Here is a 16,940-nt window from a genome sequence, read left to right as displayed (position 1 = left end):
CATCACAGAACTTTTTTTTTTTGCGACGGAGTCTCGCCTTGTCACCCAGGCTGGAGTGGGTGGCGCCATCTTGGCTCACTGCAAGCTCCGCTCCCCGGGTTCCCGCCATTCTCCTGCCTCAGCCTCCCCAGGAGCTGGGACCACAGGCGCCGCCACTACGCCCGGCTAGTGTTTTTGTATTTTTAGTAGAGACGGGGTTTCACCGTGTTAGCCAGGATGGTCTCCATCTCCTGACCTCGTGATCCGCCCACCTCGGCCTCCCAAAGTGCTGGGATTACAGGCGTGAGCCACCGCGCCCGGCCGGTTAATTGAATTTTTGACAACAATAATTGGAATAAGGAAAGAAAACTGGCCCAATGTGGGTGAATTGAGTTCTTTCACATGGCAGTTTAAAATAATAATTTTAATGATTGTGATTGAGACAAATTATATGAATGATAGAGATTTAAAAAGATGCTCTTCAAAGGTCTTAAATTAATTACCTAGAACAATATGTGGTAATTATTTCCTTGGGGGTGATTTGTCATCTCTTAATTGAGTTCAGTATATCAAGTGTCCTCTGAATAAATACAATTTTCTTGAGTTATTTTTATTTATGTTTTTTAGAAACAAAATCACATATCTTCCATATTATCAAAATAGCCATTTGGCAAACTAAATAATTCAATATCTGCTGGTGTTAACATAGTGCATTGGCATCTCTGTATCTAAAAAATATTTATATCTGTTCTAGTCAACTTTTAAAACATATACCTGATAGATTATGATATCTGTTGATTTCGTCTACATAAAACAGAAAATTCTAATTCATCTAATTTGAAAGTTCAGAAAAAATATATTATGTCATATTACTAGGAGTTTTGAGATAAGATAATGGCTAAATTGGCAGTTCGATTACCTTATTATTATTATTTTATTTATTTATTTATTTTTGAGATGGAGTTTCACTCTTGTTGCCCAGGCTGGAGTGCAATGGTGTGATCCCAGCTCATTGCAACCTCCGCCTCCCGGATTCAAGTGATTCTGCTGCCTCAGCCTCCCAAGTAGCTGGGATTAAAGGCATCTGCCACCATGCCCGGCTAATTTTTTGTATTTTTAGTGGAGATGGGGTTTCAGCATGTTGGCCAAGGCTGGTCTCCAACTCAATATTATTAAAATAAGAATCCATATTTCTCATTCTGTGCCCTCCATCTTCAACATGATAAATGTATGTATGACTTATTCCAACATTGTTGCAACAGCTGAAGTCATCTCATTCTCCCACAACAGTATCATATTTTCTGGAATATTTTCTGTGTCTGTTTTTATACCAATACCATAATGTTTTGTTTACTATAACTTGTATTATACTTTGAAGTCATACAGTGTGATGCCTTTGACTTTGTTTTTGTAGCTTAGGATTGCTTTGAGTAGTTTTGGGGTTTTGTTTGGTCCCGTATCAATTTTAGAATAGTTTTTTCTCATTCTGTGGTAAGGGGTATTAATAGTTTGATAGAAGTGACATTGAATCTGAAGATTGCTTTGAGCAGTATGGCCATTTGATTGATATTAATTCTTCTTTTCCATGAGTATGGAGTGTTTTCCATTTGTCTGTGTCATCAATGATTTCTTTCAGCAGTGTTTTATAATTCACCTAACAGATATGTTTCACCTCCTTAGATAAATGTTTTTCTCAATATTTTATTTTTGTATAGGTATTGTAAATGAGATTGCATTTTTGACTTGGCAGTCAACTTGAACATTACTGTTGTATAGAAATGCTACTGATATTTGTACATTGATTTTTGTATCCTGAAACCTCACTGAAGTCATTTATTATTTCCACGAGCCTTTTGGTAGAGTGTTTAGTATGTTATAAGTATACAATCATATCGTCAGAGAACACAGATATTTTGACTGCTTCTTTTCCTCTTTCAATGCCTTTCATTTGTTTCTCTTGCCTGATTACTTAGTCTGGGACTTCCCATACTATGTTGAATAGGAGTGATGAGATTGGGCAGCCTTGTCTTGTTCCAGTTCTGAAGAGGAATAGTTCCACCTTCTCCTCATTATCATTCTGGCTGTGAGTTTGTCATAAATGGCTCCTATTATTTTGAGGTATGTTCCTTTGATGCCTCGTTTATTGAGGGTTTTTATCATGAAGGGACATTGAATTGTATCAAAGGTTTTCCTATATATATTGAGATAATCATATGATTTTTGTTTTTAATTCTGTTTGTGGCAAATTACATTTATTGTTTTGCATATGTTAAACCAACCTGGCATTCCAAGAATGAAGCTTACATGGTGAATTAAATTTTTGATTTGCTGCTAAATTCAGTTTGCTAGTAATTTGTTGAGAATTTTTGCATCTCTGTTCATCAGACATATTGTCCTGTAGTTTTCTTTTTGTTGTGTCCTCACCAGATTTTGGTAGGAGAATGATGCCAATTTCATAGAAGGAGTTTGGGAGAAGTTCCTCCTTCTCAATTTTTTTTTTTTTTTTTTTTTTTTTTTTTTTTTTTTTTTTTGAGACGGAGTCTCGCTGTGTCGCCCAGGCTGGAGTGCAGTGGCCAGATCTCAGCTCACTGCAAGCTTTGCCTCCCGGGTTTTTACGCCATTCTCCTGCCTCAGCCTCCCGAGTAGCCGGGACTACAGGCGCCCGCCACCTCGCCCAGCTAGTTTTTTGTATTTTTTAGTAGAGACGGGGTTTCACCGTGTTAGCCAGGATGGTCTCGAACTCCTGACCTCGTGATCCGCCCGTCTCGGCCTCCCAAAGTGCTGGGATTACAGGCTTGAGCCACCGCGCCCGGCCTTTTTTTTTTTTTTGAAATAGTTTCAGTAGGCTTACTAATAGCTCTTCTTTGTATGTCTGGTACAATTTAGTTGTGAATTAATCTGATCCAGGGCTTTTTTTGGTTAGTAGAATTTTTATTACTGAGTCAGTTTTAGAACTAATTTTTGGTCTGTTCAGGATTGCAATTTCTCCTGACTCAATCTTGGGAAGTTTTCTGTTTCTAGGAATTCATCAGTTTCCACTAGATTTTTCAAGTTTCTGTGCATAGAAGTGTTCATAATAGTCTTTGAGGATCTTTTGCATTTCTCTGGGTTCAGTCGCCATGTCATGTTTATCACTTCTGACTTTGCTTATTTGAGTTTTCTCTCTTTTTTCTTGACTAATCTACTTAGTGGTCTATTGACCTTGTTTTTCCTTTCAACGTATCAACTTTTGGTTTCTTTGATCCTTTGTATAACTTTTGAGGTCTGAGTTTCCTTCAGTCTACTCTGATTTATTTATTTATTTTTGTCCTCTAGCTTTAGGGGTAGTTTGTTCTTATTTTTCTAAATCCTCTTAGTGCTGTGTTAGATTGTTAATTTGAGATCTTCCTAAATTCTTGATGTAGGTGTTTTTTAGCACTACAAACTTTCCTCTTAACACTGCGTTAGCTACATCCCAGAGATTTTAATATGGCCTGTCATTATTAATCATATTAGATTTTTTTTTTTATTTTTGCCTTAATTTTGCGTTTACCTCAAAACCATCCAGGAGCAAGATATTTAGTTTCCATGTACTTGTGTTGTTTTGAGAGATCTTCTTGATATTGATTTCTGTTTTTATTCCACTACTATCTGAAAATATGTTTGGTAACATTTTGATTTTTTTTTTAAATTTATTGAGACTCACTTTATGGCCAAGCCTGTTCAAACTTAAAGTATGATCCATGTGTGGGTGAGAAAAATGTATATTCTGTGGTTGTTGGGTGAGGTATTCTGTAGATCTGTGTTAGGTCTTATTGATCATGTGTCAAATGTAAGTCTAGAATTCATTTGCCCATTTTCTGCCTTCATTTGTCTAATGCTGTCAGTGAGGTATTGAAGGCTCCCACTATTATTGTATGGCTGTCTGAGTGGTTTTGTTGGTCTAGAAGTACCTGTTTCATGAATCTGAGTGTTCCAATGTTGGATGTATGTATATTAAGGATAGTTGAGTCTTCTTGTTGAATTGAATCCTTTACCATTATGTAATGCCCTTGTTTGTTCTTTTTTACTGTCATTGATTTAAAGCCTGTTTGATCTGATGTAAGACTAGTAACCCCTGTTATTTTATGTTTTCCATTCGCATGATGGATCTCTTTACTTTGAACTGATGGGATTTATTACATGTGGTATGGATCTCTTGAAGACAGCAGCCAGTTGGGTCTTATTATTTTTTATTTCGCTTCCTGCTCTTTGCCTTTTAAGTGGTGCATTTAGACCATTTACATTCCAGGTTAATATTGATATGTGAGGTTTTGATCCTATTGTGCTATTGTTAGCTGGTTGCTTTGTAGTCTCAATTGTGTAGTTTATAGGAATGTGGGCTATGTACTTAAGTATGTTTTTGTCAGTGTAGATTTTTTTTTAATTTATGTGTTAATCACTCCCATAAATATCTCTTGTAAGGCTAGTCTAGTCAAAATAAATGTCCTTAGCAATTGCTTGTGTGGGAAGGATGTTATTTTTACTTTGCTTATACAGCTTAGTTTGGTGGGACAGGAATTCTAGGTTGGAATTTCTTTTCTTTAAGAATGCTGAAAAGAGCCCCTAAATTCTTCTGGCTTATAAGGTGTCTGCTGAGAATTGTGATGTTAGCCTGATGAGCTTCCCTTTGTAAGTGATCTTTAGCTGGCTTTAGGATATTTTTTATTTCATATAGACCTTGTAGTGTCAGGTGGCCATGTGTCTTGGGAATGGTTGTCTTATATAGTATCTTGGAGGGGTTCTCTAAATTGCCTGCATTTGGATGATGACCTTTCTAGCAAGAATGAGGAAATTTTCATGGGTTATATCTTCCAATATGTTTTCCAAGTTGCTAATTCTCTCTTCTTATATCTCAGAAATTCAAATGATGTGTAAGTTTGGTCTTTGTACAAAATCTCATATTTCCCGGAGGCTTTGCTTATGTTTTAAATTGTTTTTCTCTTAATTTTAACTGACTGGGCTGATTCGAAGGACTAGTCTTAAATCATTTCTTCAGTTTTGTCTATTGTGTTGTTAAGGTTCCCATTTGTATTTTGAAATTCCTGTAGTAAATTTTTTAAACCCAGATGTTTAGTGTGGTTCCTTCTTGAAACGACTTTGTCATCTTTCAACTCTTAAATCATTTTACTTTCTTCCTTGGATTGGATTTCAACCTGCTCTTAAATATCTTTGAACTTCTCTTTCAGATCCTGAATTCTGTGTCTGTCTTTTCAGGCATTGCAATCTGTTTAGCTAGTGTACTCCTTTAGAGGTATAGAACTACTCTGACTTTATGAATGTCTAGAATTCTTTCTCTGATTTCTTTTCATTTGAGGGGCTTGTGTTTCTTTTTGTTTTGGAAATGACTGTTTGGGTGGTTTTTTTGCTTCAATTTGTTTTTTTCTCTTGGGCATTTGACGGAGGTGTGTGTTGTGTAAAGTTGATTGGCTTCGTTTCTGAGTACTTTCAGAGAATGAAGGTTCTGTACAATTTCTTAGCTGTGGCTAGTTTCCTGCATTAGGTTTTACAAGTGTTGAGGGCTAAAGGAATTCAATTTTGTTTGGTGAGGTAATTCAGGCTATGATACAGTAAATGGTGCTTAAGATGAAGGGCTGGCAAATAGTCTTTTGATCAGCATTGTGTCTCTTGTATTTTGGAGTACATTCAGCTGTACATATGGAGTACATACAGCTGGAGTGGGAAATAGAGGGGCAAGAGATAATCGCCTCACCAAGTCCATTCCTGAGCCTTGTGGGACTCCTCTGCAATCACTGGTGCCATGCCTGTGTTTCCTTAGACCTAAGCCAGACTCTGGTGGACTGCACTCTCCGCTCCCCTAGAGCCATCTGGAGCTAAAGGTTAGATCAATAGGGAACTCACACCTCCTCAGGAACCTGCTGGTCCTCTGAACTGGGCAGAGTCAGAGCAGGTTTGGGGGAATGTCTGCATTGCCTCTATATTGACTCTATTTTCCCTCAAAAGATCTGTTTGAAGTATGATGGTTTACTTGATACTTGATTTCTCTCGGTGGGAGAGGTACTTTTCAGCTGCATTTAGTTGGCCATCTTCTTTGCTCCCCAAAAGGAGAAAGAAGAGAGAGAGAGAGAGAGAGGGAGAGACAGAGAGAGAGACAGAGAGACAGAGAATGATTTAGTATGAGGCTTTAGCTCAGTTGATTATGGAAGTGGAGATGTCCAAAGAACTGCCATCTACTAGCCCAGGAAAGTAGGTGTTGTAATCCTCTGAATCCAAATGCCTGATGACCAAGGGAGATGATGGCATATACCCAGTGCAAAAGCAGCAAAATATTGATGTATTTTGCTCAAATAAGCAGGCAGGAAGGAAGCAAAAAAGGGCAAATTCCTTCTTTCCTTGACTTTTTATTCTATTCAGACTCTGAAAGGATTGGGTAATGACCAACCACATTGGGGACGACAATCTATTTTATTAAACCCACTGATTAAATTACTAATTTCATCTGGAAACCTCCTCATAGGCATACCCAGAAATGATATTTAATCTGGGTAACCCATGGCTCACTCAAATAGATGCCTAAGCAACCATTCACATATAAGAAGGTAAATTGTGCACTGAAATACTTCTTCTGCAAGGTACATGGCATGAGTGGTGATTGTGCATTATGGGAGGAAGAAGCTAGAAAGCTGAAGAAGAGGGTGAATATGTTTAATGACCTCACCACTTGATGGTGCCAATTTGCACTTAGTAAAATGCTGTGTTATTCTCTGTGTATGTTCACCTCCTGAAGTTTGAGGTGTCTAGTTACCATGAAAGTACTCTCAGGCCTCTAGAGAAATGGTTCGTCCAGATTTCAGATTCTATGGCAATTGCACATGAAGATTTGTTTCTTGTTTATAGGAAATTTACAGTCAAGTTGAGGAGACAGAACTAGTGCAAAGAAAAGAAAATTTATTGGTAAATGTTAGGGATAAGCTGAGTGCTACAAAATAATTGTTTACAAAATAAACTTTACACAGTTTTCAAAATTCAGAGGTCACTTCGGAGATAAAGGCCAAACTGTCAGTCACTTCATTTAAATGCTAATGTTTCTACTAAAGCAGTGTCATTTTTAGCACTTTTACATATTAGAGTTTCTACTCAGGATTGTATTTGAAGAGAAAGAAATAACCACAAAAAATTTGGCAGAGAATTAGAAAGTCATAGAAGAGCATGGTAGTCATGAAAGTTCATGAAGCAAATATTTTTGAAATAGTGCCTGAAAAGTTTGATAATATAAATTTTATAGTCAATATTCTATATTCTGTTTTCTTTCATGACCCCAATGCAATGTATTTCATATATACAAATGTGTGTGTGTGTGTGTGTGTGTATATATATACAGCTGTGTGTGTGTGTATATATATATACACACAGCTGTGTGTTTGTGTGTATATATGTATATACAGCTTTCTACATGAACATCATAAATAGAAAATGTCAGGCCTCTGAGCCCAAGCCTGCACATAGACATCCAGATGGCCTGGAGCAACTGAAGAATCCCAAAAAAAGTGAAAATGGCCAATTCCTGCCTTAACTGATGACATGACCTTGTGAAATTCCTTCTCCTGAAGCTCTCCAACTGAGCACTTTGTGACCCCTGCCCCTGCCTGCCAGAGAACAACCCCCTTTGACTGTAATTTTCCTCTACCTACCCAAATCCTATAAAATAGCCCCACCCCATCTCCCTCGCTGACTCTCTTTTTGAACTCATCCCATTTGCACCCAGGTGCACAGACTCGCGTGACATTTGGTGCCATGACTCAGATCGGGAGACCTCTCTTGGGAGATCAATCCCCTGACCTCCTGCTCTTTGCTCCATGAGAAAGATCCACCTACCACCTCTGGTCCTCAGACCAACCAGCCCAAGGAACATCTCACCAATTTTAAATTAGGTAAGTGGACTCTCTTTACTCTCTTCTCCAACTTCTCTCACTGTCCCTCAAACTCTTTCTGCTTTCAATCTTGGCACCACCTTTCAATCTCTCCCGTCTCTTAATTTCAGTTCCTTTCCTTTTCTGGTAGGAACAGAGGAGACGTATTTTATCTGTGAACGCAAAACTCTGGTGCTGGTCACGGACTCGGGAAGACAGTCTTCCCTTGGTGTTTAATCACTGCAGAGACGACTGCTGGATTATTCTGCCACATTTCAGAGGTGTCTGATCACTGCAGGGATGCCTGCCTTGATCCTTCACCTAAGTGGCAAGTACCACTTTCCTGGGGGAGCAAGTACCCCACAACCCTTCTCTCTGTGTCTCTACCCTCTCTTTTCTCTGGGCTTGCTTCCTGCACTGTGGGCAACCTTCCACCTTCCATTCCTCCTTCTTCTCCCTTAGCCTGTGTTCTCAAGAACTTAAAACCTCTTCAACTCACACCTGACCTAAAACCTTAATGCCTTATTTTCTTCTGCAATGCTGCTTGACCCCAGTACAAACTCGACAATGGTTCCAAATAGCCAGAAAATGGCACTTTCTATTTCTCCATCCTACAAGATCTAGATAATTTTTGTCATAAAATGGGCAAACAGTCTGAGATGCCTGATGTGCAGGCATTCTTTTACACATCGGTTCCTCCCTAGTCTCTGTTCCCAATGCAACTCATCCCAAATCTTCCTTCTTTCCCTCCTGCCTGTCCCCTGAGTCCCAACACCAAGCATCACTGAGTCTTTTCAATCTTCCTTTTCTAATGACCCATCTGACCTCTTCCGTCCTCCCCAGACTGCTCCTTAGGTCACTCCCCACCAGGCTGAATCAGGCTCCAATTCTTCCTCAGTCTCTGCTCCCCCAACCCTATAATCCTTCTATCACATCCCCTCCTCACACCTGGTCTGGCTTAAAGTTTCATTCCGTGACTAGCCCTCCCCCACCAACCCAACAATTTTCTCCTAAAGAGGTGGCTGGAGCTAAAGGCATAGTCAAAGTTAATGCTCCTTTTCCTTTATCTGACCTCTCTCAACTCACTTAGCATTTAGGGTCTTTTTCATCAAATATAGAAACACAGCCCAGTTCATTACTCATTTGGCAGCAACCCTGAGACACTTTAAGCCCTAGACCCTGAAGGGTCAGAAGGCCGTCTTATTCTCAATATGCATTTTATTACCCAATCCACTCCCTACATTAAATAAAGCTCCAAAAATTAGATTCTGGCCCTCAAACCCCGTAACAGGACTTAATTAACCTCACCTTCAAGATGTACAATAATAGAGAAGAGTTACAATTACTCACCTCTGCTGTGAGACAAAACCCAGCTGCACTTCCTGCACACAAGAACTTCAAAACGCCTAAACCACAGTGGTCAGGCATTCCTTCAGGACCTCCTCCCCCAAGATCTTTCTTCAAGTGCTGGAAATCTGGCCCCTGGGCCAAGGAATGCCCACAGCCTGGGATTCCTCCTAAGCCATGTCCCATCTGTGCGTGACCCCAGTGGAGATTAGACTGTCCAATTTGGCTGGCAACCACTCCCAGAGCCCCTGGAACTCTGGCCCAAGGCTCACTGACTGACTCCTTCCCGGATCTTCTTGGCTTAGTGACTGATGACTGATACTGCCCGATCTCCTCAGAAGCCTCCTGGACCATCACAGACTCTTTTAGTAACTCTTACAGTAGAGGGTAAGTCCGTCCCCTTCTTAATTAATACAGAGGCTACCCACTTCACATTACCTTCTTTTCAAGGGCATGGTTCCCTTGCCTCCAAAACTGTTGTGGGTATTGACAGCCAGGCTTCTAAACCTCTTAAAACTCCCCAACTCTGGTGCCAGCTTGGACAATATCCTTTTATGCACTCCTTTTTAGTTATCCCCACCTGCCCAGTTCTCTTATTAAGTCTAGGCATTTTAATCAAATTACCTGCATTCCTGACTATTCCTGGACTACAGACACATCTCATTGCTGCCCTTCTTCCCAACCCAAAGCCTCCTTCTTGTCTTCCTCTCATATCCCCCCACCTTAACCCACAAATATGGGACACCTCTACTCCCTCCCTTGCAACCGATCACATGCCCATTACTATCCCATTAAAAACCAATCACACTTACCCCACTCAATGCCAGTATCCCATCCCACAACACAGTTTAAGGGGAGTGAAGCCTGATATCACTTGCCTGCTACAGCATGGGCTTCTAAAACCTATAAATTCTCCTTACATTTTCCCCATTTTACCTGTCCCAAAACCGGACAAGTATTACAGGTTAGTTCAGGATCTGTGCCTTATCAACCAAATTGTTTTGCCTATCCACCCTGTGGTGCCCAACCTGTACACTCTCTTATCCTCAATACCTCCCTCCACAACTCATTATTCTGTTCTGGATCTCAGACATGCTGTCTTTACTATTCCTTTGCACCTTTCATCCCAGCCTCTCTTTGCTTTCACTTGGACTGACCCTGACACCCATCAGGCTCAGCAAATTACCTAGGCTATACTGCTACAAGGCTTCACAGACAGCCCCCATTACTTCAGTCAAGCCCAAATTTCTTCCTCATCCTTACCTATGTCAGCATAATTCTTCTAGAAAACACATGTGCTTTCCCTGCTAATTGTGTCTGGCTAATCTCCCAAAGCCCAACCCCTTCTACAAAACAACAATTCCTTTCCTTCCTAGGCATATTTAGGTACTTCCACCTTTAAACACCTAGTTTTACCATCCTGACTAAACCGTTATATAAACTCACAAAAGCAAACCTAGCTGACCCTGTAGATCCTATGTCCTTTCATCACTCCTCTTTCCATTCCTTCCATTCCTTCCATTCCTTAAAAATAGCCATAAAATCTGCTCCCACACTAGCTCTCCCTAACTCATACCAACCCTTTGCATTACACACAGCCAAAGTACAGGACTGTACAGTCAAAATTCTTAAACAAGAGCTGGTACATCACACTGTAGCCTTTCTGACTATATTTATACTGAATTTAAATATGCCTTCCATATCCTGCACCTCCATGCTGTTATATGGGCAGAAAGAGGTCTCCTCACTACACAAGGGTCCTCCATCATTAATGCCTCTTTAATAAAAACTCATCTCAAGGTCACTTTACTTTCAAGGGAAGCTGGAGTCATTCACTGCAAGGTCCATCAAAAGGTGTCAGATCCCATTGCTCAGGGCAACATTTATGCTAATAAGTTAGCTAAAGAAGCAACCAGAGTTCCAACTTTGGTCCCTCATGGCCAATTTTTCTCCTTCTCATTGGTCACTCACACCTACTCCTCCACTGAAACATCACCCTATCAATCTCTTCCCATACAAGGCAAATGGTTCTTAGACCAAGGGAAATATCGCCTTCCAGCCTCACAGGTCCATTCTATTCTGTCATCATTTCATAACATCTTCCATGTAGGTCACAAGCCGCTAGCCCATCTCTTAGAACCTCTCATTTCCTTTCCATCATGGAAATCTATCCTTAAGGAAATCACTTCTCAGTGTTCCATCTGCTATTCTACTACTCCTCAGGGATTGTTCAGGCCCCCTCCCTTCCCTACACATCAAGCTTGGGAATTTGCCCCTGCTCAGGACTGGCAAATTGACTTTACTCACATGCCCTGAGTCAGGAAACTAAAATACCTCTTGGTCTGGGTAGACACTTTCACTGAATGAATAAAGGCCTTTCTCATAGGGTCTGAGAAGCCCATCATGGTCATTTCTTCCTTTCAGTTAGACATAATTCCTCGGTTTGTCCTTCCCACCTCTATATATTCTGATAACGGACTAGCCTTTATTAGTCAAATCACCCAAGCAGTTTCTCAGGCTCTTGGTATTCAGTGGAACTTTCATACCCCTTACTGTCCTCAAACTTCAGGAAAGATAAAACGGACTAATGGTCTTTTAAAAACACACCTCACCGAGCTCAGCCACCAACTTAAAAAGGACTGGACAATACTTTCACCACTTGCCCTTCTCAGAATTCAGGCCTGTCCTTGGGATGCTACAGGGCACAGCCCATTTGAGCTCCTGTATGGATGCTCCTTTTTATTAGGCCCCAGTCTCATTCCAGACACCAGCCCAATTTGAACTGCACCCCAAAAACTTGTCATCCCTACTATCTTCTGTCTAGTCATACTCCTATTCACCATTCTCAACTGCTAGTAAATACCCTACCCTTGTTTACACTGTTGGTTTACACTTCTCCTTCAAACCATCATAACTGATATCTCCTGGTTTTACCTCAAACCGTCACCCTTAAGTCTCTCTTAAAGTGAATAGATGATCTTTGATGACAGGGTACACTCCAATACTTTCACCCTGATGAAGTCCTATTCTTTACTTTTATATTCACTCTTATTCTCATTCCCCTTCTTATGCCACCCTCTACCTCTTCCCAGCCATCTCCACCACACTATCAATCTCACTCACTCTCTCCTAGCCGTTTCTAATCCTTCTTTAACAAACAATTGCTGGCTTTGCATTTCTCTTTCCTCCAAAATCGCTGAGGCCTCGACTTACTCACTGCTAAAAATAAAAAAGGGACTCTGTATATTTTTAAATGAAGAGTGTTGTTTTTACCTAAATCTATCTGTCCTGGTATATGACAACATAAAAGAAACTCAAGGATAGAGCCTAAAAACTTGCCAACCAAGTAAGTAATTATGCAGAGCCCCCTTGGGCACTCTCTAATTGGATGTCCCGGGTCCTCCCAATTCTTAGTCCTTTAATACCTGTTTTTCTCCTTCTCTTATTCGAACTTTGTGTCTTCCATTTAATTTTTCTATTCATACAAAACCACATCCAGGCCATCCCCAATCATTCTGTATGGTAAATGCTCCTTCTAACAACCCCACAATATCGCCCCTTACCACAAAGTCTTCCTTCAGCTTAATCTCTCCCACTCTAGGTTCCCACGCTGCCCCTAATCCTGCTTGAAACAGCCCTGAGAAACATCTCCCATTATCTCCCCACACTATCCCCCCAAAATTTTTGCTGCCTCAACACTTCAATACTATTTTGTTAATTTATTTTATCATTATTAGACAGGAATGTCAGGCCTTTGAGCCCAAGCCTGCACGTAAACTTCCAAATGGCTGGAAGTAACTGAAGAATCACAAAAGAAGTGAAAATGGCTGGTTTCTGCCTTAACTGATGACATGACCTTGTGAAATTCCTTCTCCTGGCTCAGAAGCTCCCCCACTGAGCACCCTGTGACCCCTGACCCTGTCTGCCGGAGAATAACCCCCTTTGACTGTAATTTTCCACTACCCACCCAAATCCTATAAAATGGCCCCACCCCTATCTCCCTTCTCTGACTCTCTTTTTGGACTCAGCCTGCCTGCACCAAGGTGATTAAAAAACTTTATTGCTCACACAAAGTCTGTTTGGTGGTCTCTTCAAACGGACGTGAATGACAGAAAACAATAGCCTTATTTCCATATTAATGACAACAATGTCTTAATCATAACAGCATATTGTTTTACGTGTGTGTTCTTAGGCTTTTTGAAAATTGAGTTTACACATATGCAGGGTTTTTTTATATATATATTTTCATATTCAAAGTTCCTTCTGCACTTTCTCTTGTACTGAGATTGAAGTTTATACACATAAGAGAAAATAAATCCTTTGGTTGAGACTTTTTTGGTCTTTGGCCAGCTTGTCTATTTGACCACAACCAGAGTAATGCAATCAATTTTGAGAAGAGATTTCAAAGCTATAGCAGCCAATATAATACACTCTCTGAGATCAATAAAAGCTACCCTTCACTCATTCTCATTTTCTGTTTCACTTTGTATATCTTTGTTGTAGCTGAGCTGAGTTCTAAATGTCAGTTTTGCAATCTGGTGTTCATTCTGAGTGTTCCAGTCTAAGAGCTGTTAATGTTAAAGAGAGAAAGTCCTACTTTATTGACTAGATAGTCAGTTTACTGATTTTAATATGGTTTGAACAGGTTTTTGAAAATTATTTTAAAATGTTTTGTTTAACTTACTTTTCAATTGACCACTTATTCTAGGTCCATAAAATTTTGGAAAGTGGAAAATTGAAAACACACTAACCAAATAGCTGTTTATTACATTAACTTACGTTTTTTGGCCTCAATTTTTAAAATCTTCATTTTGAAATAAGAACACATGTATTTATTAAGAAAATAGTATTATTTCATGTTTCTAGAGACACTACATTTTATTCAGAATAAAACTTAGCCAATTCACATAGACATTGCAAAACAGATTTCCTTTGGAAAAGCAACTCTATAGTGTACCTGGAAACAACTACACTATATAGGAATAACACAGAAATTTAGAGTCTCCTAAAACCTATTTTCTCACTTGCTTTTTACTTACTTGACAAATGTGTGATATCACCAAATGTTATTTTATTTTAAACTATTGGCAATGATATGATATCACCCAAAATGTTTATTTGGTGGCAAATGGTATCAGAAAAGGGTTAAGATTATCTCTCTGATATTCAATTTTTAGATAATAGGATAAAAACACTTTATGTGAAACAATATGTTAATAACAAACAATGGACACCAATTCATAACCTTTCACTCTAAGTAGGTTTAGAGGTAATGCATACAGTATTTCATAAATACTGGTCAATTACCTCCGAAGGGCAGTTTAGATTGCACTACTTTTCTGTTGCTGCGTGTATTAGTCAGGGTTCTCTAGAGGGACGGAACTAATAGTGTAGATGTATATATAAAGGAGAGTTTATTATGGGGTATTGACTCACACGATCACAAGGTGAGGTCCCACAATAGGCCTTCTTCAAGCTGAGAGACAAGGAAGCCAGTCTGAGTCCCAAAATCTCAGAAGTAGGGAAGTCGACAGGGCAGCACTCAGTCTGTGGTTGAAAGTTCAAGAGTCCAAAAGCTGAAGATCTCGGAGTCTGATGTCTGAGGGAAGGAAGCATCCAGCAAGGGAGAAAGGTGGAGGCCAGAAGACTCAGTCACTCTCATCTTTCCACTTGCCTCTGCCTTCTTTTATTCTGGCCACACCAGCAGCTGATTAGATGGTGCCCACCCAGATTGAGGGTGGGTCTGCCTTTCCCAGTCCACTGACTCAAATGTTAATCTCCTTTGGCAACACCCTCACAGACACACCCAGGAACAATATTTTGCATCCTTCATTCCAATCGACACTCAGTATTAACCATCACACCACATAATAAATTATCACAAAACTAGCAGCTTTGAAGAACACAAATGCATTATTTTACCCCTTCTGTGAAGCAGGTTCTCTTCTCAGCGTCTCACAAGGCTTCAGTGAAGATGTCAGCCGGACTGCCTTCTCATCTGGACACCCAATAATGGAATAATCCACATCTAAGCTCAAATAGGGAGATGGCCAAATGTATTTCCTTGCAGCTGCAAGGAAAAGCCCAGAATTTACGGGCTATTGGGTGTAGATCACCATTAGAGCCCAGAGGTGACTCACACTGCCTGGCATCATGGCTTTGTCCACAAGCAGTTAGCAACATGGCTGCTTTCTTCCTCAAGAGCAGAAAGAGGAGCTCCTGCTGCAGTCCACTAAGACAGAGTCTTACATAACATGCATAATCATGGAGGTGATATCCTATTATCTTTGCCTCTTCTATTGTTTAGAAACAAGTCTTAAGTTCTGCTGGTAATTACAGAAACTTAGGTAAAGAGATAATAGAAGAATGTGACTCACTGGGGATTAACGTAGTGTGTGTTTGTTGCATAGGTGTGGAGGAGGTTAGAATGAATAACAAATACATACTTCCACTATTTGCAAGTTGCTTTTTTGAAATCTAGTGTGGCAGCAGATAACAACAAAATAAACAAGACCAAAAAATTCATTACAAATATCAATGCATTATAAAACAGAAATAAACAGGTTGCTAAGAAATAGAATTACGTGGGGAAAATCTATTTCACATGGACGAATGTGCAGCAGCCTTTCAGAAGCCAGATAGTTTTCTGAGGACTTAAATCTGAAGGGTCTGAAGGAGCAAACCACGAGAAGAACAAGGAAGGGGAGAGAGACAGAATTCTTCAAATAGAATAAATAGTATCATCCAAGGAGTAGGAAGAAAAGTGACTTGCTTAAGAAGCCGTAATAAGGCATGTGTAGCTTGAGTGTAATAAAAGAAGGTGTGGATATGTAGAGACCAGTTATAGATTTTATGCCTAGAAAGGAACTTACATTTTATTTGAAGATCAATGGGTGTTCAGGTCGGGGAAAAGGGATAGATCTAATTTTCAATTGAATAATCTTACTCCACTGAGAAACAGTTAGAAGAATGGAAGCGGGGCTGACCAGGTATGAGATTTCATTTCACTATCTCAGACAGAGGATGGTTAAGGGGTGACATCATGTTGGTGAGGCCAAGAGTGTTGGCAGGAGGCACACTGAGGTGGATAAAGTTAAATGTTTGGAGAATACATGGATTTGTTCTCAATTTAGAGATTGTAATACAAATAAATAAAAATATTGATATCCATATCTGAATCTCAGAAGAGATATCTAGATGATATGTGAAGCCATGAGAAAAGTTAGTATCTTGTAGGGAAAATCTGTATGTAAAAAAGTGGCCCTAGCATTTTAATATTTAAAATCCCAATGAAGTACAGATAACATTGGCTAGTATGACTGGAGGAAGAAAATATGAAATTATGGTAGGCAAAAAGGATGTTTCCCCACAGGCAATATAAACCAAATGTGGCTATAGTACCTAGAAGTTGCATAACATGAGGTGAGACAGTAAATGCGTTGCTTTATTCAGCGATATTTATGCCATTATTAACATTGAGAAGTGCAGAACTGGAAACTGAAGACTAATATTAATATAATACATGTAAGCGAAGGAAGATTACAGTTGATTGAAAACAGATTTGGACATGATGAATTGAGAACTACAAAATGATGTTTGATGATGAAGAAAAACAAAGAGTAGAGGCATAGCTTAAGGGAAATGTCGAACTTATAAAAGGTGGTTTTGCACAATAAAATATGTAAGACATTTAACATTGTGCCTGAACCATATTAGTGATTTAAT

At 39.6% G+C, this 16,940-nt stretch overlaps 1 long non-coding RNA gene across 1 annotated transcript in view; it reads left to right on the top strand.

The window, feature by feature from the left end:
• The window catches only part of LOC105485536 (uncharacterized), a 42,283-nt gene extending 34,400 nt beyond the window's left edge, over positions 1 to 7,883 (top strand). Inside the window, exon 3 of the long non-coding RNA XR_011619474.1 lies at positions 7,724 to 7,883. This is a non-coding gene — a long non-coding RNA (uncharacterized lncRNA). The remainder of the gene's footprint in view (positions 1 to 7,723) is intronic.
• Positions 7,884 to 16,940: the final 9,057 nt, after the last annotated feature.

The sequence above is a fragment of the Macaca nemestrina genome, chromosome 2 (genome assembly GCF_043159975.1).
Source record: "Macaca nemestrina isolate mMacNem1 chromosome 2, mMacNem.hap1, whole genome shotgun sequence".
Classification (NCBI taxonomy): Eukaryota; Metazoa; Chordata; class Mammalia; order Primates; family Cercopithecidae; genus Macaca; species Macaca nemestrina.
Note: the sequence above shows the minus strand (reverse complement) of the source record. Positions and strands in the feature narration are given on the sequence as shown.